This window comes from Echinops telfairi, unplaced genomic scaffold (assembly GCF_000313985.2).
Source record: "Echinops telfairi isolate 266 unplaced genomic scaffold, ASM31398v2 ScPeMD7_7469;HRSCAF=8507_0, whole genome shotgun sequence".
NCBI classification, from domain to species: Eukaryota; Metazoa; Chordata; class Mammalia; order Afrosoricida; family Tenrecidae; genus Echinops; species Echinops telfairi.
Window position 1 is genome coordinate 27,833,148 of NW_022111372.1, and position 23,927 is coordinate 27,857,074.

The window sequence follows — 23,927 nt, forward strand, 5'->3', positions numbered from 1 at the left end:
AACACTGCGAAGATGCCCATTGGAATCAAAAGTTGAGATTTACAATGGAACCATTTCCTAGGCACCCCTATTATCTCCCAGTTCTTCTTCTAATTGGAGAAACCCAGGGGATTTCAGAATTGGTGTCATCTCCCAGGTGACTTCAGCCTTCTAGTCTTCAATGTTCTCCAAGTGGAGTGGTTAGTTCTCCCAACTACAAGAATAACCAGGAAATGGAAAATTACACACAGAGACACACACGTTCTTTCCTTATTTCATGGTACCTCTTGAATCAGCAGACTCCCAGAGATGGAGTGTAGGAATCCACGTATTTCTAAGATCCCCCCCAGTAGATTCTGTGGTACAGCCAGATCTAAAGACAACGCAATAGATAATCTCAAATCCAAAGTCAATCCTTAAAAATCTATGGATTCAATCTATGCCTGCAAGAGGACATGTGTTTTCATCGCCAAAACAAGTCCTAATAAAACCTCCCCGTCAAAAAGGAAGTTTAAGATTCCTTGATGTCAGCAGAGCCGGCAATAGCAACGCTAGTCCCACCAAGAGTTTTCAGAGTAAATATTATGACAATGATGTAGAATTTACACGGACCCAATTCATAAAGCAGTTGAAGCACTTCAACAGATTGTGTGTGCCCTAACGTAAGCTGCCAGTTCAGTAATTGTTGCTATCATATTCAACAAGCTCCTCAAATCAGTCAGCGAAGATTTATCATTGTTGTTATAACAACAAGGGGAGTCTGGAAAGAAGAAGTCTTTTTATAAGCTCTAAAATAGGAAAATTGGATAAGCATATTTAAGTCAGTGCCAAACAATAAATTCTCAGGCTAATAGGGATTATTAAGGGAAATGAAATACCCAATAAGTAGCATACCGTCTGGTTTAAAAAAAATGGAAAAGACCGTTTTGGTCATGTGTGTCAGAGTAGAACTGTGCAGAACAGGGTTTTCAATGGTGAATTTTTCAGAAGCAGATCATCCGGCCTTTCTTCCAAGGTACCTCTGGGTAGACTCCAAACTTGTGGCTAGTTACTCAACATGGTAACTGTTTGCACCACTCAGGGGCTCCATAAAGGGCTGCTATTGCTGCTGCTTCTGTTCTTAGATGCCCTTGACTCAGCTCTGCTCACAGTGAAGCCGTGGACAACAGACTGAAGCAGAAGGACACACTGCTCAGTCCTGGCCATCTTCACAATTGGTTCTTAGGTTTGCGCCCTTTGTTACGACTACTGGCTCACTACATCTCATCCGGGGCTTTCCTCTCTTTCACTGCCCTTCTACTTGACCAAGCATGTCCTTCGCGTGGGGTTAGTCTCTCTTTTTAATGTGCCCAAAGCGCATGAGCTGAAGTCTCACCATTCTCATTCCTGGATGGACTTCCTCCAAGACAGAGGCATTTGGTTTTCAGAGTCCATGGCTCTTTCAATACTCTTCAACAGCAGCATAATGCAAATCATCCACGGCTCTCCAGTTGTCCTAATTCATTGTCCAACTTTCACGTCCAGATGAGCTGAGTGAAAGGACCCTGACTTGAGTCAGGTGCACCTAGATCTTCAAAGTGCCATTCTTGCTCCTCAACATTTATTTTTTAAAGAATTAGTGCTACATTTATTAAAAATATGGAACGCTTCGCGAATTTGCGTGTCATCCTTGAGTAGGGGCCATGCTAATCTTCTCTGGGTCATTCCAATTTTAGTCTATGTGCTGCTGAAGCGAGCACGCGCCTCGACATTTTAAAGAGGTCTTCATCAGCTGACTTGCCCAATGCAATAGAACACGCCTGGAAATTCGTTGGATTGTCCTTTCTAGCATCTTGTTCTCTCATTAAAATGGAATACGCCTCACAGCAGAGTCTATATTTCTCTGCTTCTTCATTATATCCCCAACATCTAGAAAGTGCCGGGCATGTAGTAAGCATTTCATAAACATTGGTTAAGTGCATAGATGATTTTGTGGACCAGATTTTTTCATCATGGAATCTATGAAGCAGTAAACAGGGTACCATTTGGTAAATGTTTGAGAAAACTCTGTGAGGTAAAAAGAACTCCATAGAAGTGCTGGTTCCCACCTGGCTTCTGACAATCAGACATCATGTGGCCTCCGCCAAAATGTGGCACCTGAACAAGTCTAAGTCTCTTAATTATTAAATGAAGCTGGTGGATTAGATGACCTCTAAGGAGTCCCCAAACTCATAAAGTCTACATGTTTGTTTTAGAGTAGCCTCAAAACCATAAAGACCAAAGTGAGAAGATTAATAATATAGAGCAAAGGATTCAGCGTCATTCATTGCTAAGACTGTGGTCTTAGTGAATTTTTCCTGAGGAAAGTGGGTACAAAGTCTACTTTTGACTTTATTAGATGTGAACACTTAGTCCAGGACGAAAGGAGAGGTCACATCTCCTGTTCAAGTAAACATTCTTCCAGTGAGTCCTTAAGAAACGGATGTAAAACTCTAGTGCTTTTCGTTTTCAAGTTTAAGACATCCAGAAAGACACAAACCCCTAGCACCGAACAGTGGGTGAAAGTCCGGAGCCTTTGGCGGCCGAGCGGCATGTTGCACGCTGTGTGACCAGACGAACTCACACAGATGCAAGCAAACAATAGCCATGTTGTAAGCAATTCCAGCTATATGCTTCCAGAGAATAATTATTTTTATTACATCTGACACCAGTCAGGGATAGCAAATGTCTTTGTGAGGCTTACAACAAAAGTTAAAAAGCATTATTCATAATGGCTGATTTTGTTTTATTATATCTGACTTGAAGCCGAAGGTAGACAGCACTTAGAACTGTCAGTGGGCATTAGTGTTTGGAAGCAATGCAGGCAGCTCCCCTCTTGGGCCTCCTACCCACACCTACACTCCCCCTCCTCTCTCTGTGTATCTGTAAGTGGGGTAGGAGTAGTAAAGCAATTCAAACCAACCAGGGCTTGTTGTTCAGCCACTGCAGCCAAAGCCCAGTGGGAAGCATTACTGAGTCCTCATAGATGGGTAAAACAAGGATCCCTTCCTTGGATGGAAAATTGTCCACCAAATATTTCCTATGAATATCCAATACTATATATTAATGTTGTTGTTACTTACAATTGGTTAACTCCAAGTCATAGCTACATGTAACAGAAGAAAACACAGGTCAGGCCTTGGCTGTCTTCATGATCATTGGTGTATTTGAGGCCATCATTGCAACTGTTATGTCAGTCCATCTCACTGAGGAGTCTTCTCGTTTTTGCTGGCCCTCAACTTTACAAAATATAATGTCTTTTCCTAGTGATTGGTCTTTCTTGATGATGTGCTCAAAGTGAACCATGATCTGATCATCCTTAATTACAAGAAGTATTCTGTTTCTGCAAAAATGAACGTGTTGATTTGAATGCATCAATTATTCTTCTGTCTTCCTTCTTATTGTCCAAGTAGCACATGAATATGAAATGACTTAAACATTGGGCCAGACACATTACTCATCCAAGTGAAAGCATTATTTTGTAAAACTTAAAGAGATCTTTTGCAGCAGATTTGCTCAGTGCTATGTCATTTGCTATGTCATGCCATAAGACAGCCAAATAAGAGTGGGCTAAGAGCATATCACAAAGGCAATGATGAGCTCTAGTTGGGAGAAGTCAGAGGAGGGGTGGTATATGAGACGGGTCAGCAGATAAGAGCTATGTCTTAAGTGGACAGAAATGGGAATTTGGTTCTGATTGCCAAGAACAATATAACTCAAAGTAGCAAAGCGAGGGTATGTGGGATATGCTCTGACAAGGTTTTAGCGAGTGTGTGTTCATGTAAGGAAACAGTGAGCGGGAAAATGTTGTTGAATACTTAGCATCACTGCATGAAGAGTCAATAAGGAGCTATGCATGATCTTGAGTGTAGAAGTAACATAGAAGAGGTAAGTTCTGGGGAAATTAAGACAAGAGTGGTGTCAGGTGTAAAGACCAACAGGGGCCTTTAATAAATTGCCTTCCCTTCTGTGATGCTCACCTTCCCAACACATCTCTGAAAACAAAATGGGTGCTTAAGCAAATGTGGAGAAGAAAGTTGATGGTGCCCAGTTATCAAAAAACATAGCGTCTGGAGTCTTCAAGGCTTGAAGATAAACAAGTGGCCATCTAGCTCAGAAGCAACAAAGCCCACATGGAAGAAGCGCACCAGCCTGTGTGATCATGAGGTATCAATGGGATCAGGAATCAGGCATCAAAGACACAGAACAAAAAGTCATATCGATGAGAATGAGGGAAGAGTGCAGTGGAGACCCAAAGCCCATCTTGGATAGATAATTGGACATCCCCTCACAGGAGGGTCACAAGGGAGAGATGAGCCAGTCGGATAGATAAACCCCTCAGGACCAATAATGAGAGTAGCGATACTAGGAGGGTAGGGGGAAGGTGGGGGTGAGGAAGGGAGAACTGATCACAATGATCAATGTATAACCACCCCCAGGGGGACGAACAACAGAAAAATGAGTGAAGTGAGACAGTGGTCAGTGTAAGACATGAAAAAAAAAATTTATAAATATCAAGGGTTCATGAGGGAGAGAGGATGGGGGAGGGAGAGTAAAAAATGAGCTGATACCAAGGGCTCAAGTAGAAAGAAAATGTTTTGAAAATGATGATAGCAACTTACATGCAAATGTGCTTTACACAATGGATGGATGGATGGATTGTGATAAGAGCTGTAAGAGTCCCTAATAAAATGATTTCATAAAAAGAAAAGAAATTGCCTTCCATTACCCATTGAGAGACACTGCCCTAGAACTCAGTTTCAGTTACTGTTTGGGGTCTTCAGTATTACTGCGTCAAGCTACAGAAATTAGAAGTCAGTTGACCTGGAAACGTAACTATCTTGTGTCCACAGAAGAAAATGTATATTGTATGTCAACCAATTGACTTAGAAGCAACTCATTTGTGAGTTATGGAGGGCCCGACCACACAATGAAGATTTGATCCATGTCTTTAAGGTACAGATCTGTATTTTTGTTGTTGTTGTTGCTGTTGTTTTTCAGGAAAAAACCTACAATTTTACAGAAAACATGGGAGCATTTTAGATGATGATGCCATGAGTTCCAAGCATAAGGGTATTTATATCCACCTGTACTCCTATCAGGACAAGAACGCAAACCACCACGGAGTACCAACAAGCCAACAGTGAGCTATATCTATGAGTCTTTAGAAAAACACGGGAGTGGTATGTCTTCAAAATTCATAATGTGTTCACAGATTAATTTTACTGGCAAAAATTAGTTATGTTTTAGGAATGTATTTGGAAATATAGCCTTTATGGGGAAAGTACAGAAAAAAGAAACTTGTTTTTTAGGAACTTACCTAGGAAAATTTGTATACTGTAACATCCATTCAATTTATGAAATTCCATGGCATTTGCCTCTTATTTGTTTGATTTGACAACAAAAAAAACTAAATGACTGGGGACACTCAATTCAAAATAATGATAACCCTGTTTGTCAACCTTTTCAAGAAGTAGCATATGATCAAAAACCAATTGTACTGAAGGAAGAAATACAAACTACACCTAAAGCACTAGGCAAAAACAAGTCTCCAGGAATTGATGGAATACAAATTGAAATGTTACAGCAAACTGATGAAACACAATGCCCAAAAATCTAGAAGATAACTGGCAGCTGGCGAGACCATATTTATACCCATTGCAAAAAGAGGTGACCCAACAGAATGAAGAAATTATCAAACAATATCATTAATGTAAGATGCAAATAAAATTGTGCTGAAGATTATTCAACAATATTGTAGCAGTACATCAACAGGAAGCTGCCAGAAATTCAAGGCAGGTTTAGAAGCAGATGTGGAACAAGGGATATTATTGTCAACTAGATCTTGGCTCAAAGCAGAGAATACCAGAAAGCTGTTTATCTGTGCTTTATTGGCCTCTTTAAAGCATTGAGGAGCAGGGATGTCACTTTGAGGACATTAAAAAATGAAAACAGTTGCCATCAAATAGCCCCAACTCATGGCAATCCCATGCATGCCAAAGTAGAGCTGTGCACCACAGAGTTTGCAAAAGCTGATTCTTAACAGATTTATTGACCTATAATTCACATATCCTATATTTTAATAGTACAGTCATATTCATAAGAGTTGTGCAACCATCACCACAATCAATTCCAGGATATTTCTTCTTCCTTGTACTCATTGTTAATAGCTCCTCATTTCCTACCAACCTTCCTGCCATGCTCTATAAAACTATTCCTTCAGTTACTGTCTCTATGGATTTACCTATCCTACATTTCATATAAATAAAGCATACAAAATCAAAGCAAAAGCAAACAGCCCAACAACAATGACAGAGTAAGACATAAAAGACTCAATCAAAAAGAATGCAGGGTCCATACACGGATTCAGCCTCCGGTGCATCCCCTCTGAAGGCAGTTGAGGGGTGTGAATAACCCTGTTATCAGACAGAGAATTGAAACGTCTATTATGGCAGGCGTGGTTAGGTCAAAGTGCAGTCTATTCTCATTTGAACTCCCTGTACACCCATTTTAAAGCTGTTTGGGTTTTTAAAAAATGAAGGGGAAATATACATAGATTAAACCCCTGGAGAATCCCATGTGACCATGGACTAGGAATGTGAATTGCCTAGCCAACATGCAGAATACATTGGAAAGTGTGTTGCTGCAGATGCAGTTAGGTTAAAATTTAACACCTATCATTTGATCTTCCTTATAATCCATTTAAATTTGTTCGAGTTTTTAAATTTCTAGTTCCTAGGGTTTTTTCATCAAGGTTTTTACAGGTTCTACGGTCATTCTTTTTAGGTTTTTTTGTTGCTGCTTGTTTATTTGTTTGTTAGAATCTTTCTGTATACGAAATCCAGGATAGGTAAAACTATAGAGACAGTAACTGGATTAATGGCTCCTTGAGGGTATGGCCAGAAGGTGTGGTGGGGGGCGGGGAGCAATGGGGAGCAAATAACGATGAGTACATGATTGAAGAAAATGTTCTAAAGCTGATTGGAGTGATGATTGTACAACTCTTTTTGATGTGGTTGAACTATTGACTTGTATTATATGCAATTATACACCAACAAAACTGTTGGAACAAAGAAAATATACATGTATAGGACAGTTTTCTTAAACTCAAATACACAAATTGTTGATTTGTACAGATAATAGTTTAGGGACTGGACACTACACAAGCAGTGAGTGTTGGATATAGGGGAAATGTTTCAATAATGCTCATTCAAAAAGGCAAAACTATATGTGTTGGACTAACACATATCATTAAAAGACAAAGATTATTTTTAGAAATAGATTACCAGGCCTTTCTTCAAAGGTACCTCTCTATGAACTCAAAGCTTCAGGCTTTCAGCAGTAAAGCTCATTAATCATTTCCATCATGTATATTTATGTCTATATTTATAGCTCTTTCCACTGAAAATATCTAGGATTAATGACTATGCCAGTAATAGTGAGTTCACTACTACCTAAACAATGATCTAAAAAAAATTCCAAATTAAAAAAGAGGGTGTGGGGGAATTAATTACTGGTTCCAAGTATGCTGCAAGAAATGTTTAAGATAAAGATGAGAACTTTGAGTGTAATAACAAAAGTTTATGGTATCATTACAAAAATGACTCAAGACACAACTTTTGACTTTCACTAGTCAAAAATGAGACAATTTGAATTCTAGTAAGGAAAAAACTACAATGGATTCAAATTTATCAAGTATGTTTAAAGTCATGAATTCATAATTAATTGGTAAACTCTTGAAGATTCTAGGGAAGTAATAAATTCTTTTGAAAATAAAATAAAAATAAAGAATCAACCATTTATCTTACTTTCCTAGATGAACTATACCACTGGGTTAGATAAAGGAAGGGTCTTCTTATGAAATATTGGAACTAATAAATGAAAAGAAAGTGATAGAACTTAATCATTGCCATTCTGCATCCACGCATAATGAATAAATGGATCTAGGTATGTGCATCACATCTTCAAACATTAAAAGAGGGGGAAACACGAGATTTGTCCAATGAAAGAACACAGAACTACATGAAATATTCTAGTGAATAGAAATGAGCCTGAATCTAGTAAAGACTCTGAATCCAGCTGCCAATTAACAGGAAGATCTAAGGAAAGGTTGAATTGTACCAAGTCTTGACATAAGGAGTGCGGGGGAAAAAAAAATTGGCTCAAACATAATGTGAAGCTCTCTTAGAAGCAAAACCAGATTAGATACAGAGATGGAGATAGATAGATATGATATAGATATAGATATGAAGTTTATATCAAGGAAATGGCTCATCCAGTTGTAGAAGACAGGTGTAGTACAGTTTCAAGTCTAGGGGTCAAATGTTAAGTTAAAGGCTTCTCCTGAGTCACCTAACTTAGGAAGCTAATGAACCTGACTGGCAGCAATACCACAGGCTGAAGAGGCAGATGAATCCAAGGTTGGCAGGTCAGATGGCAAGTCAGATAGCTCCTAGAGTCTGCAGATACTATGGCAGGCCATTGGCTCAAGTCTAAGGAACTGGAGGTTAAGGAGCTAGAAGCAGGATCCAGGCCCAGGAAAAAGCAAACAAGCTTGCCCACAGTGTCTACTTACATATAGGAAATAGGCCACACCCCAGAGGAAATTTCATTTCCATTGTATCAGGACTGTGGCCTGAGTAAAGCGATTGCACAACATCCTAATCTTCTTACAACTGCTTGGCTACTCATAGTAGATGCCATCACACAGTTCATTATATTTTGTTAAGTCACATCTGAGCAGATTTCTAGGCCTCTGCTGCCAAACTACTAAGAATTCCAGCCAATCCAGGTTGACACTAAACCCAAACTATCACAGATAAAAATTGCGAGGGTGGTGCAGGACAGACACTGTTTCATTTCAACTGAAGGCTGAAATATTTGATTTTCATCAGTAAGTGATTCAAGTTCTCTTGGCTTTTAACAAGCAAGGTTGTGTCACCTGTTAATAAGTTTGCTTCCATTCCTGATGCGGCCTTCAAAACTACAGAACAATACAGGAAGTATCAAAAGAAGATAGCCACATTATACCAAAAAGAACTATTTGATGTTCAACTGTTTCAAGAGGTAGCATGTGATCAATAACTGATGGTATTGGAGGATGAAGTCTAACCTGCATGGAAGTCATTCGCCAAAAACAAGGCTACAGGAATTAATGGAATACTCATCCAAATGTTTCAGCAAGCAGATGCTGTACTAGACACATTCACTAGCCTATGCCTATGAATTGGAAGGCAGCTACTTAGCCAACGGATGAGAAGAGATTCATATTTGTACCCGTTCCAAAGAAGGGTGGTCCAACGGAGTGCAGAAAATATCACACTCACTGGGATGACTATAATAAAGTTTAAAAATAGCAAATGTGAAGAAAATGCAATGCAGAGATATTGAAATTTTGTTCATTGCTGGTGGAGATGTATAGATTGCTGAGTAAAACATCTTGGCAGTTTCTCAAAAAGTTAAATATAGAATTACTACTAAAGACCCAACAATTCCTCTCCTAGGTTGTATTAGGCTGGGTGCTTTAGAGAAACAAATCCACAGAAACTCATGTAAAAGAGAGCACTTTATATAAAGGGTAAGTGCACATCAAGAAAACATTCCAACCCAGTGCTCCCCAAGCCCACAAGTCCAACATTAGCCCATATGTCCCACACCAATCCACAAAGTCCTCCCCCATCTCACAAAACACACCCTATGATGCTGACTGCAGGAGGAAAGCCAAATCAGTGAACATGTAAGCATCTCAGCACTGGCAGGGGTCTCCACACGGCTGCCCCAGCACCCAGGGCTGTATCAGGGTAGGTCCATGCAACTTCTCCTTGGAGATGTCTTTCAGGAAGTGAGCCTTGCAAGTTGAAGCAGGGAACAGGCTAAGGCAGCTGCACCCTGGACCAACCATCACAAAGCAAGAGACCTGAGAACTAGAAAGGGGAGGCTCACCAAGTCATTTATCTCTCAGCCCTTCAATTAACCCCGCATGTGTTTATCAGCCAGGTTGGCACAATAATCATTAACTATCTCATAGGTGTATGCCCAAAAGAATTGAAAACAGGTACTTAGATATGCATAATATTTATACTGTTTATAGAAACAGTATTGATAATGGAAAAATCCCAAATGTTCATTAACTGCCAAACAAATAAGTGTACAATGGAATATTACTCAGCCATAAAAAGGAAGGCATGAAGTACTGACACATACTATAAAATGTAGGAACCTCAAAAACAATTTGCTAAATGAAAGAAGTCCAATACAAAAGAATGTATATTGTATGTAAAGGCATATGCAACTAGAAAGACAAGAAATAGATTGGTGGGTGCTAGGCGCAGGCAAGAGGAGACAATGGGTGGTTAGCTGATTAATGGGGAAATGGTTTTCCTTGAAAATGAGGAAAACGTTTCAGGACTTGATAAAGGTGATGCTTGGAAAATATTGTGAGAGAACTAAAATGTCACTGAACTGTTCATTTTAGAAGGATAAAATTGAAGCTATGAACACTTCACCTCAATGAAAAAAAGTTGAAATAAATGAACAAAAAAGAACAGAATAGAGGTTACTTTTTAAAGACTTCTTAGAAATGGAATCCATTATGAATATGATATAGAACATCTACGTATAAAATGTCTGAAGGAGTGCAGAAAGGTGCACCCCAAACTATGATCAATGGGTGGACAGTCAGAATGCTCCTTGAGAGCAAGGATGACGAGACTGCATCTCACCATACTTTAAACATGTTCTCAGAAGAGACCAGTGCCTGGGCCAGGACATTACCCTTGGTCAAGCAGAGGGCGGTGGATCAGAGGCAGGCCCTCTGTAAAATGGACTGACGCCATGCTGCAACGATGAGCTGTAACATGACAACCACTGTGAGGACGGCACACAATGAGGCAGTGCTTTCTCTGTTGTGTATAGCATCGCTCTGGGTCGGAACCAACTCAAAGGCACCTAACCCAATAAGTTGGAATTAGGGTGAAGAGGGAAAGAAGAGGCTAGGTGGAGAAAGACTTTCACGTTTTGTTTGAAATATTTTTTACTGTTTACACGTTGACGAGCAACTTTTTATGCCTTATCTATATTGCTTAAATGACTCATTCTATCAAGTAGTGGGCAGGTGAGTGCATTAGAGAAAATATGAGTGAAAAACTTGAGTGAACAGTGAATGAACGAATAAATGAGCTAGCAAGTATATGAATCTTTGAATAGGTGATTGAATGAATGAGTGAGTGGGTGAGTGACTGAATATGTGAATGAGTGGAGTAAACAAATGAACGTAGAAAGAAAAAAAAAAAAGACCCCAAATGTTTCTGATTCATACTGATCTCATATAGGGTTTCTGAGACTGTAAAATTAAATCAACAACAGAGCGCATAACCTCACCTTTCCCCCCAAAAGTGGCTGGGTGCTGGATGCAGAGTTTGACCCACCAAACATGCAATTAGCAGTCCACCTGATAGCATCACCAGAAGGTCCTAAAACAAACAAATAATTGACCGCCAAGGAGTCAACGCCAACTCATAGCAACCCTATAGATGACGGTGCAGAACTGCCCCCAGTGAGTTTCTGAGCCTATCACTGTGAATAGGAGTAGAGAATCTTGTCTTTCTCCCACGGAGCAGCTAGTGGTTTTGAACTGCTGACCTTGTGGTTAGATCACAGCCCAATGCATGACCACTAAGCCACCAGGGCTCCTCAGCAACCCCACATTACAAACACAATTGTCGTATAGTGATTTTTCTCTCCTAGCATTTCAATAGTACAGAGTATCACTGCCCCATAGAGCTCCCAAGTCAATGATCTTGAAGGATGCAGACTGCCACATCTTTCTCCAGCAGCTGGTGGGTTTGAACTGCCAACCTTTTGGTCAGCAGCCAATTGCTTAACAACTAAGCAACAAGGGCTCCTCCTTAAACATTAAAAAAAATCTTCATAAAATTATGTTAGTAAACCTTAAGGGAAAAACCAGATCATGCAAAATCTGGTCAACCAGATACTTTGCCATTGAATATGAAACGCCTAGCCATTGGCATAAGATTTTATTCTACAATGTTATAAATTGGAGAGGGAAAAACTAAAAAGGAAACTTGACGATCGAGCAGCCAAGTGTGAACTCAGAATCAAACATCACTCTGGGGCCCCTGTGCCCACCCTACCACCATCCCGTCTGCCCCCCAGGAACCCCAGGTCACAAGTGCCCAGCAAAAAATCCTTGCTGCCCTTTTAAAGTTCCGAAACCCCAGAGCTTTCTAAAGCACCTCTCCACAGCCACCCGGGGCTCATTCTTTGCAAACATTCCTTTTAAAAACTGAACCACAGCCTCTAAATCACTTACCACCCAGAGTTCAAATTCAGACGAGCGCACATTCTTTCAAAACTGAAAAACAACTCTACCTCCAACTAAGTTTCTTGAAATCATCATAGTGAACTCTGAGAATTCAAGTACTTGTCAGAGGGAGAGCAGGTTGCTTACTTCTCTGGGCCGCAGTCCAGACCCTCATCTGTGAAATGGGAGGAATACCATCACCTGCCATACCAGGAGCTTCTGGGAATTAAGTAATTATGTCAAGCACTTAGCATGCTACTCAGTAGGCATTTGCTGTAGTTATTTCATTTTGTCCCGTTGGGTTTGAAATGAAATTTATATAACATAAAATGAACCATTTCTAGGGATCCTAGTGGAATAGTCAAAGGACCCCTGGTGACAAAATGGTTACAGGTTGAACTGCTAGCCTCAAGGTCAGCAGTTTGAAACCACCAGCTGCTCTGCAGGAGAAAGGCAAAGCTTTCTACTCCTGTAAAGAGTTACAGTCTCATCAGAAACCCACAGGAGCTATTCTACCCTGTCCTAGAGGGTCACTGTGAATTGCTATTGACTTGATGGGGACATTTGTTTGATTTTGGGTGACACCTAGTAAGGAACCCTGGAAGCTCAGGGGACTGTAGGTTGGTCTGCTAACTACAAGGTCAGCAGTTCAAACCTACCGGGGCTGTTCTCATCGTTCAGTTATTGTTAATACTGCTGCTATGCACCTTTGTGTGTCCATCTCTTTTTGAGCCCCTGCTTTCACGTTTTTTTGGGTTTACACCTAAGAGTGGAATTGCTGCACCATGTGGGAATTTTACGTTTAACGTTTTGAGAAATGATTAAACCACTGTTGTGATAAAAGCATTCACTCTGGTGCTGCTAAACCAAGCACTGCTTCAGGGTAAAGTCACGGTCATCAATGAGTCGGCGCTGACTCCCAGCAAACTTACAGGACCGAGCAGAACTTCCCTGTGCGTTTCCAAGACTGTCTTCACAGGAACAGAAAACCTCATCTTCCTCCTGTAGAACAGCTGGTGGTTTCAAACTGTTGACCTCACGGTTACCATTCCAGTGTGTAAGAAAATGAGCCATGAGCCACGGACCCTGCCCTAAGGGAGCCAAGAGGGCTGTGAACACCAATTCTCCAGCAGAAACAAATAGTTGTAATTTTCCTGTAGGTCGTTGGCATTTCTCAAACTCGATGCATCATCGAATTCATGACTATTCAACCTCATGTTTCAAAGAGGCCTTTGTCACCCAAATAATCATTTTGCAAACATTGATAGATAAATTAATGTAGACTCTGTGTAGTACTAATACCTCTTGCAAGACTAAACTTGACATCCTAGGGCCTCACAGTAATAAGCCTTATTTCTAGGCATTAAATCATACCCACCCACCCCCACATCTTCGCACGTAGAATGCAAAATGGCAGAATGGCAGAAAGACTGCTCTAATTGCTCCAGTAGGCTCACATCTAAGTGAAGGCTGGTTAGAGACTCAAAGAGTAGCCAATTCAGAGTGGATGAGCAGAGTTCTCAGGAACGTGGGAGGAAGTGACAACACAGCGGGTGTCACAAAACACACAGCCAAGGCAGGGTTTCAAAGAGCAGAACAACTCGGCAAGAATGCTAGAACACGGAGAAGAAGGCCAGTTGTGGAAGGAGGGCAAGGATAAGAGAGGAGAAAGGAATGTTTGAGCTATGCCCTTGCCAGTATCTTCCATGGCTAATTACACTCAGGCGGTCTATGAATTCCTCTAATAGCTTTCAGTGGAGAAACTGTTCTCCTACCCATCCCCGCAATTATAGGTGGTGTAACTGGTCTAGAGCAGCTTCCAAAATCTCCCAAGTGCCGTTGATTATCAAGGGTGGGTGTGACCAAAGAGGAAATAGAAAATGAAGTCCCCAGAGAGCTTTCTGAGCAAAAAGCACCATGTATGGTAAATATCCGATTCCACATATAAAATGTCCCTAATTCTCCAACTGAAAAAAATAAAGTAAGAAAATACCTAAGGCTAAGGCTCTTTCGCTTTCTTTCTGTGTCTCTCTTCTCTCTCACTTCCCACTCTTCAAGCTAACATGGTCACTACCGTCAAAGTCCGTCTTGTGGAATCAGGGATTTGTCATTCCCATCAAAGGTCTGTTTCCACATCTGTCAGCTTTCAAACAAAAACTCTGCGGTCCAAAGAAGCGAGCATATCCATCTCCAACCAGCAGGTTCTCTCCGAGGCTGGGATGAAGACCATACATTTCATCTTCAAGGTATTTTACAGGCGAAGCTCCAGAAAGAGTGGGCAGGTGGACACCCCACCTCCACACCCCCAGGCGACTGTTTTTCAGGGGGGTAGCCTGCCCCTGGGCTCTTTAAATGCAGCTGGAACGGTACAAAACCACATTCAAAGGAATGTCTCTACGGCATAGTGGGACAAAAGAGAATAATTAAATATTGCTCACCTGCCCCAGAGTAAAGCCCAAGTTTGCTAAAAGGCACATTTCATTTCAAATGAAGCAGGTCCCAAGGACTTTATTTCCAAAACACTTCTGAGTGGGTTTGGACCACCAGACTTTAGGTTAGTAGTCCAGTACTCAACCAATGCAGCCATCCAGGGATTCCTTGATCTCTCTGTAGTCTTGAAAATCAGACGAGATTTCATAAGAGTCCATGGATTTGAGGTACCTTGCCAGTGAGACCATGCTTTCCTCCATCTGAAAAGCGAAGGGAGAAATAAAGATAGCCCGCGATATGAGACTAGCTGGAGGTTTGAACGTGCCACTAGATCACAGCCTTTCTTGTAAGAGATGATGGGGACGGGATGGGGAGACAGCTGTCCCGCCCAGCAATGGTGACTCCCTCAGCTGATAACAGTGAGCAGGAGCTGCGTCCAGACCAACAACCAGAGAGGAACCATGTGTTTGCACAAAGACGAAGAGGAGCCCAGTCATGTGCTTCTTCCACTTTGATAATTACCAGTTAAAAGGAAAACATGAAAATTAACATTTCTCTCACGTGTGTGCGAATGTTTAAGGTGAAGCTTTCACAGGGTGCTTGACGGACCTGAAATCCTAACAGTATGAGAGAGACAGAGAGAGAAAATCTGTCCTTCTGCAGAATGCTTGGCACCCTCCCAGGGAGCTACGCTGCAGGTCTGTTCTGTGGTAGACTTTAGCATGTGTTCGTCTGCTTGACAAATTACACTTCAACATTAAAGGAAGCGACATGGTGTCCTGACACTGCATTTCTAGCAGAATAACAGCTTCTGAATGCTTGTCTTGATACAAAGCTACCACATGCATGTGCAGACCAAGGCGAATGGTTGTGTGCACCCTGCACCTGGAGAAAAATGTTCCAGAATCTAAGTCTGTGAAATGCAACTGGTGGGGCCGCATGCTGCCTAGGTTATCGACTGCTGCTTTAACAGAAACACTAGGAGCTGCTGCGGGTGGAGGGGAGGGGGAATTCAACAAGCAGAAATGTATGGTGTAACTGTTGAAGAGGCTACAAATCCAAATTCAGGGTGCTGGCTCTAGGTGTTTCAGAGAGGCGGCCTGGAGGAAGGTCCTGTCTCTTCTGAGCTTCTGCTCCAGAGCAATCTCTGTGTGGCTTGACATCTCTCTACATCTCTCTTCCTCTGCATCTCTCAATTCCTGGCCTCGTCTCTTTTATAGCTCAAAAGAGATTGATTTAATACATAACCTTATACTAATCCTGCTTCATTAACCTAACAACAACAAATCCAAAAATCAGACTCACTGCCATCGAGTTGATGCCCCCATTCATACACCTTATAAGGCAGGGTAGAACTGCCCCTGGGGATTTCTGAGACTGGAACTCTTTATGGAAGTAGACAGCCCTGCCTTTCTTCCTTAGAGTGGCTGGTGTTTTTGAACCGCGTGGTGGGCAGCCCAATGCATAACCACTACGGCACTCGGGCCCCTGAACAAAGAGAACCCATCTCCAGTGGGATGATGACCACAGTGCTATAGGTCAGAATTCACAACACAAATTTTGGAGAGACACAATTTCATCTGTAACATGAGTTGAACCTGCTCTCACCTTTCGGCATACCTCACCGGAATGCACCACGCCGCCACCCTGCTACCCGAACCAACCACCTCCAAGCCAACACAGAACCCTTTGCTTCTGCCCCGCTATGCCTCCGTCTTTACCCCTCTACCATTCTCTTGCCTTGGCAAACGCCCCGAAGCTTTCAGGGTGGTTAACAAACAGTAGGTGTCAGTCTAAGGGTTAACAATCCACACTCCCAGATGATAACCATCAGTATATTGTTCTGGAAAATTAAATACACCTGGGCCAAGTTTCTTAAGGCTGTACTCTTTGGAGATGTTTCAACTGGAAGAAAAAAAGAAGAAGAAGAAACAGTTCAAGAATGTGAACTTCGTTTCACACATATGTTTCCCTAGGCTTCTTTTCATCCTTCTTTTTTTTTTTTTGGTATTTCATTATGTGTTTTGGGTTTTCCCCCAGATTTTTACCTTCCCTTGTTCTCTTTGGCATGTGAAAAACGTTCTTGCACTCTGCCACCTCAGTAGGAGCATCAAATGGCAGAAGAGAGAGGACTCCTTCAAAGAAATCCTAGCTACACTCCTTGGGGTTGCTAGATGCTGTCCAGTCTGCTCCTGTTGTGCATGGGGAGCCCATGGCCAACAGGAGCTTCAGAGCAGAATGAACCAAACTACTATCCAAACATCGATATGCTCAAGACCACTGTTACAACCAGTGTGTATTTTCGATGTCTTCCAACCTAAGGGGCCCATCTCCCAGCACTGTACCTGGCAATATTCTATTGTAAGTCATAGGGTTTGCATGGACTGATTTCAGAAGTGAGTCAGCAGCCTCCCCTTCCCAGTCGGTCTTGGTCTGTTAGTTAGGAACTGGGGTTCCCTGCTTAGGGCGCAGGCACAGGTGGGTGACATGTGGCAAGTTCAGAAAAGATCTTGAACCCCTCTACAGTTCAGAACTGACTTAGCGTCAAAACCAGTTGCCATCAAGTTGCTTCCAACTCTTGACAACCTCGTGTGTGTCAGAACAGAATGGAGCATCACAGGGTTCTCAAAGGCTGGGGGGTTTGGGGGGGTCATCTTTCTCCTGCTGAGTGACAGTGAGTTAGAAGTGATACCCTTGAAGGTACCTTCTGAGCCACTAGGGCTCTTGTCCCTTTATTCATACTCGGTTCACTGCCATCGAGTCGATGCCGACTCGAAGTGAATCTATAGGATTGGGTGGAACTGTCCCTGGGAGTTTCTGAGATGGTCACTCTTTATGGGACTAGAAAGCCTTGTCTTTCTCCCTCTGAGTGGCTGCTGGTTTCTGACTGCTGACCTTGATGAGCAGCATAAGACGTAACCACTGTGCCACCAGGGTTCCTTATTCACAGTTGCAAAAGATTGGAAGCAATCAAAATGTCTTTCATTTTGGCACCCTATGGGACAGGCTATCGCTCCCTATATGGGTTTCCAAGACTGGGACTATTTCTACGAATAGAAAGCCTCGTCTCTCTCCTGAGCAGCAGCCTTTAAACTGCTGACCACTATGCCGCAGGGTTCCTTGTGGTACAACCAAGCAAGGGAATGTGACTGGGCAACAGGAAGAGATGAGTTCTCAAGCTACAAAAAGACAAGATGGAAACTTAGATGCACACTGCCGAGTGAGAAGTCCGTCTGGACAAGCTACCTACTGCATGATGCCAAGTACAACTCTCTGGAAAAGGCACAAGCAGAGAGAGAGTAAAAAGATCAGTGGTGAATAAAGTCTAAAAAAAAAGGGGGGGGTCTGTAGTTTCTGCTGGAGAGGAGGCAGGAAGGATTATGTGGGTCCTGGGGTGGTTCTAGGGCAGTGGAATTATTCTGTATGATACTGTCATGGGGTATACATGGCATTACGCATTTGTCTAAACTCATAGACCTGAACACGGCAAAGTGTGAACCCTATAGTCCACTATGGACTGCCATTCATAATAATGTTGCAATATTGGCTGCTTAATGATAGCAAATGCTCCACATTGATGAGAAATGTTAATAATAGGGGAAACCGACAGGAAGAGGCAGGAATATATAAACTCTCCTTGCTTTCTGCTCCATTGTTTCTTTGACCTCACATTGTTCTATACACGAAGTCATCAACAAATTAAGGAAAAGAAGACCCATAAACCCATTATTACCCCCAATATATTTTTAAAAATCAGTTATTTCTGTTTAGCTGGGATGTAGGACAGGAGGACAGTCTCTGGGTGATATAAACTATTAGCATGCTTGTCTGCTAACCAAAAGATTGGAGGATCAAGTTTAATTAGAGTGGCCACAGAGGCAAGACCCATAGATCTATATTCAAACACTCAAAGCCATTTAAAACCCTACAGAGCACAGTCTCCTCTGAGAGACATGGGTTTGCCAGGAGTCAGAACAGAGGCTTGTGACAGAGGCAAGCATAATAGATGTGGGTCTTTGGGGCACAACGTGAGGTTCCACCTGAGTGTGAATCCTATCTGGGTGGCCTGGGAAGGTTTGCTCATTTCTGTGTGGCCCTGTTTCCTTGGGGTAAAACAGGGAGAAATATCCTCAGTTCCGGGTTGTTGTGAAGATTAAGTGAGCTCATTCATATCAAGAGCCTGAGACACAATCAATGCTTGATAGATGCTGGCCCTTGTCCTTAAGACAACAGAGGTATTGAACGCTGACTTTTCTCTCTCAAGCCCTAACAAATAGATGCCACTAAAGCGGGTACTTCACAAAAACACATGCATCCTTTAAGCACAGACCCCGTACAGCACATCTGCCTCCTTCTAATATTTCCCCCTCCCCCCCTTTTCTTTTTGGATCCAAATGTTTTCCTACTCTCAGCTCTTTGAAAAACACTTCTGGTGGGGCAGAGTGGAAAGTCGGAGAAGGGACCCTTCCTGAGTTTCCGCCTGGCTCCCTGGTGCAACATTTTTCGGGAAAGCTTACCTTGAGCTTCCATGTACCTCCCACCCCCGCCCCCCACACCCCTGACCCCCTGCAAAGGCACACACAGAGAACCTTTGTGAACCAGACTAGAGTACTGCACCACTTGTAGAGCCAAACAAGTTGATTCATGTGCAAAAATCTCCCAACTGCACTCACAAATTAAATTGGAAAATCTTTCAGCTGCTTCTGGTTGAATGCCACTGAAACATGTCATCAGGCTTCCTGTGTCTTCAGCACACACTGTTCCAGGACTTGAACACTTGTTCACACGTGCTGGGGCAGATATTAGGGGCCAATGAGTGCTTGCATATTCACTATATAATTGTATCCCCAAGCTATGGTGTTTGCAATCACCTCATATGCATGTGGAAGTTGGGCATTGAATAAGGAAGACCAAATTATGAATTATGGTGTGCTGGTGAAGAATATTGAAAGTACTATGGAGTATCATAGGAACAAACAGATCTGTCCTGGAAATACAGCAAAAATTGCCCTTAAAATCTCGGATGGCCAGACTTCATGTACTTTGAACACGTCATCAGGGGAGGCCAGTCCCTGAAAAAGGACAACCTCCTTGATAAAATAGAGGGGCAGCAAAAGAGAGTAAGACCCTTGACGAGATGGGTTGACTTATTGGCTGCAGCAATGGGGCTCAAGTATAACAATTGAGAGGATGGTACAAGACCAAGTAGTAGTCCGTTCTGTTGCACGTAGAATCTCTGTGAGTCAGAACCAACCCAATGACACCTAACACCAAGGGCATCCCATCACCAATGTTTAACAAAGTTCAGGTGACAGGCGCTTGGGCATTCATTTCTTACTTTTGAGGTAGAGAAAAGACCATTGTGAAGCAACTCTGCGCTAAGTATAAAAGAGGGTCAACCTAGGCTTACACTGTATCACAGAATAGTCACCAACCCACGTGGCTTTTGAGCACCAGCAACGAGGCTAACGCTTCTTGAGATGTGCTGTAAGGGGAGCCCTGGTGGTGTGGTGTGTCAAATATTGGGCCGCTAACCTCAATGCTGGGAGTTTAAAAACTCCAGCCACTCTTCAGAAGAAAGATGAAGCTTGTAAACATTTACAGTCTCAGAAACGCTACAGAAAAGGTCTTCTCTGTCCTATAATAGGGTTGCTAGTCGGATTCAATGGCAGTGGGTTGGGTTGGGTTGGGTTGGGTTTGGTGGACGTATAAAAGTCTTTGGGTGGTACAAATTGCTTGCCCTCAACTCTTAACTGAAATGATAGCATGGGGAAAAAGGCCTGGGAATCTGATCACATACAAGATTACAGCCAAGACAGCCTTTGAAGCTCAGTTCGAATTTGTAACCCACGGAGCTGCCATGAGTTCAAATCAACTGCACAGCCACAGGTCTCATTGTAGATTGGCATAGGTATAAAATATCCTCGGGATTGTGAAGACCTGGTATTTGTTAAATGTATAAAATTGCTGATTTTAATGTAGATTACATGTCAAGATAATTAAGCTTTGACTATATTGGAATAAATCAAATGGATTGATAAAAATCCACTTGTTTCATCTGCTGTTTTGTTCTTTTTAAATGGCAACTCAAAACTGTAAAGTATATATGTAGCTTAAATAGTGCTGACCTTAAGGATTTAATAAAAGCAGGATCTCTTGGTAGAGGATGGTTAACAAATACCATCACCACTTGGGGACCACTGACGCAGCAGACAGAGACCTGAATTGTGAGTCACACACCTGGATTCTCAACTCCCCTCAACTGCCCATGACTTTGAGAACAGGTCAAGTTCCCCAACCTGAGCCTAAGACTCCTCATCAAAAGAGTAAAGGGCTTCAACTAGACCTGCAAAGTTGTATGACTTAAGGGTTACGATCCATTGACAGTGATTGAATCTTCATCAACCCACGAATCCAGACCAACCCAGATCTTTAGAGCATGACTGGATCCGGGGTTTGGGCCAGGGTGACAACAGAGAGGCATTCTTGGTCCTCAAACCATAGGTACTCCTGAGGATTCTAGGAGGACGCATCACCTGAGGCCTTCCTGGAGGATTCCAGCACACTCTAGACCAGCAGTTCTCACCTGTGGGTCACGACCCCTATGGGGTTCAAGAACCCTTTCACAGAGGTCGCCCGATTCATAACAGTAGCAAAATTATAGTTATGAGGTAGTAATGAAATAATTTTATGGTTGGGGGTCACCACAACATGAGGAACTGTATTAAAGGGTCACGGCACTAGGAAGGTTGAGAACCACTGCTCTAGATGAACCTTATCCAGGCAGTGTCATCCTTACCACAAACACTGTCCAAGCATATGTTAAACACAGTCCACCCAACAATTCCTCAGCAGACCCATATCCCAAGGACAACCCTGGGTTAGTCCAGGTTGACTAGAGAAACAAATCTAGAGTCGCTCATATATGTGTAAGAAATAACTTTATAGCAAGAAGTAATTATACATCAATAAAACATCACAGCCCAGTCCAGATCAAGTCCAGAAGCCCAATATCAGCCCATGTGTTCCTCTTTAGACTCACACAGCACATGCAATGATGCTGAATACAGGAAGATAACAGGATGGATGGAAAGTCCTCTGGGTCCAATGGCAGTGGCAGCATCTCCAGGACTCTGGCTGCCATCAGTGTGGCTCCATGTGGCTTGTCAACAGGAATGTGAAGCAGAGAGAGAATGTGTCCCGCCTCCAGGAGGAAGAGAAGAAGTCCTAGAATCCTCATGAGAAGGCCATGCCCACAAGAAGGGATCACCAGACTGTGATCCATTTGACAGGCTAGACGCCACTCTTTCATTCTTATCAAGTTGGCATTAAATTGTGTAACTACCACACACCTATAAAGAGCCAGATTCTGTGGAAAAGACATCACAGAGCATAGCAGAGCCCAGTGAAGACCACTTGACAAAACCCAGTCAGAAGTTTCTCCATCATACAGGAAGCAAGGAAACAATTTGTATTTTTCCTTATGCTGCAACCATCATTTTCACTTTCCAAGAGGGCTATGACCAGTCCTCGGGGTCTGAGAATTCATCCTCTTAATTGAAAAAAAAAAAAAAAAAAGGTTTTATTGAAGAGAAGTTAAAAAAAAAGGTTCTTTCAAAATAAGAAAACACATATTTCTAAAAATAACAAATGAAATAGTTTTAATAAGCAATGCCATCTGGTTTGAGAGGGGAAAAGATAGGAAGTAAAGACAAGGGGATAAAATCCACTGAAATCTAAAACTCACAGTAAAAACTATTTACCATTGAGTTGATTCCAACTCATAACGGCCAAGATGACTGAGAGTTACACTGCACTCCACAGGACTTTCAATGGCTGATCTTTCAGAGATAGACCGCTGAGCCTTTTTCCCCAGGCAACTCAATGTAGAATTGCAGCTCTTTTGGTTAGTAGCTTGTTAACCATTTGTACCAACAGGAAACTCCCAAACTATCCCTGAGATGCACTAAAGACTGTGACAAAGGGGAGTCTAGATTCCTCTCAGTACCATGAGATGGGAGCAACAGTAGAAGGGAGGTAGATTGGAAATTATAGTATTTCTTATAAATACATATGTATAGAAGAGCTTCAAAAAAGTTGCTAGAAAAATTCTATCATCTTCTAATTCCATTGTGTGTGTGTGTGTGTGTGTGTGTGTGTGTGTGTGTGTGTGTGTAAATTCATTGAAACTCCTGAGATATTTCACCCTGGCCCACAAAGCCTTGAGGACAATATCCCTGTTCAGAGCAGCCAATGCACAGAAAGGACCATATGGCCAGCCCCACTATGAGACACAACCAATCCCTCACTGACCCAGAGCTCTATGGGGGACAACACTGGAGACATAGTGTGGGAATTCTGCCCGACCTGACCCCACCGCACCAAAACAAAACACTAAGGGTATGCAACAGAACAGCAAGGGGAGCAGAGCACAGAAGTCCCGAGGGAGTACTAAAAATAGACTTTGGGACAAGGACGTGGCATCCCATCAGACTTGACCAGAAACACTCCTAAAGGTCAACAAACAGAACTTGAACTATTTGCAGGCTTTTTTTTATTATTGGTTTTTTGTTGTTGTTTTCTTTTCTTTTCTTTGGTTGCTTTGTTTCGCTCTGTCTTGTTTTTGTGCATATTATTATCTCTGCAGGTCTATCTAGATAAGATAGGTGGGATAAACAATCTGGAGGAGACAACAATGGAACTGACAGATCCAGGGGGAACATGGGAGAGGGGGAGGTGGGGGAAAGGAAGTGGGTGTTAACAAAACCAGGGACAAGGGAACAATGATCCAAAATGGGTGGCGAGAGGGTATAGGAGGCCTGGTAGGGCTTGATCAAGGGCAATGTAACCAAGAGGAATTACTGAAACCCAAATGAAAGCTGAGCATGGTAGTGGGACAAGAGGAAAGTAAAAGGAAATTGAGGAAAGAACTAGGAGCCAAAGGGCATTTATAGAGGTCTAAATATAGGTATATAATATGTAATATATTTATATTATGAAGATGGGGAAATAGATCTATGTACATATAAGGTAGCAGATGGACATTGGGCCTCCATTCAAGTATTCCCTCAATGCAAGAACACTTTGTTCTATTAAACTGGCATTCCATGATGCTCACCTTCCCGACAGGATTGCTGAAGACAAACACTGCTAACCAGGTGGCTATTAGGCCTCTACT

General features: G+C 42.3%; 1 non-coding gene across 1 annotated transcript; it reads right to left on the reverse strand.

The window, feature by feature from the left end:
- Positions 1-1,611: 1,611 nt before the first annotated feature.
- Positions 1,612-1,718, reverse strand: LOC115873589. Its single transcript, XR_004048488.1, has one exon. It is a non-coding gene; the product is annotated as a U6 spliceosomal RNA (small nuclear RNA).
- Between the last annotated feature and the right edge of the window lie 22,209 nt (positions 1,719-23,927).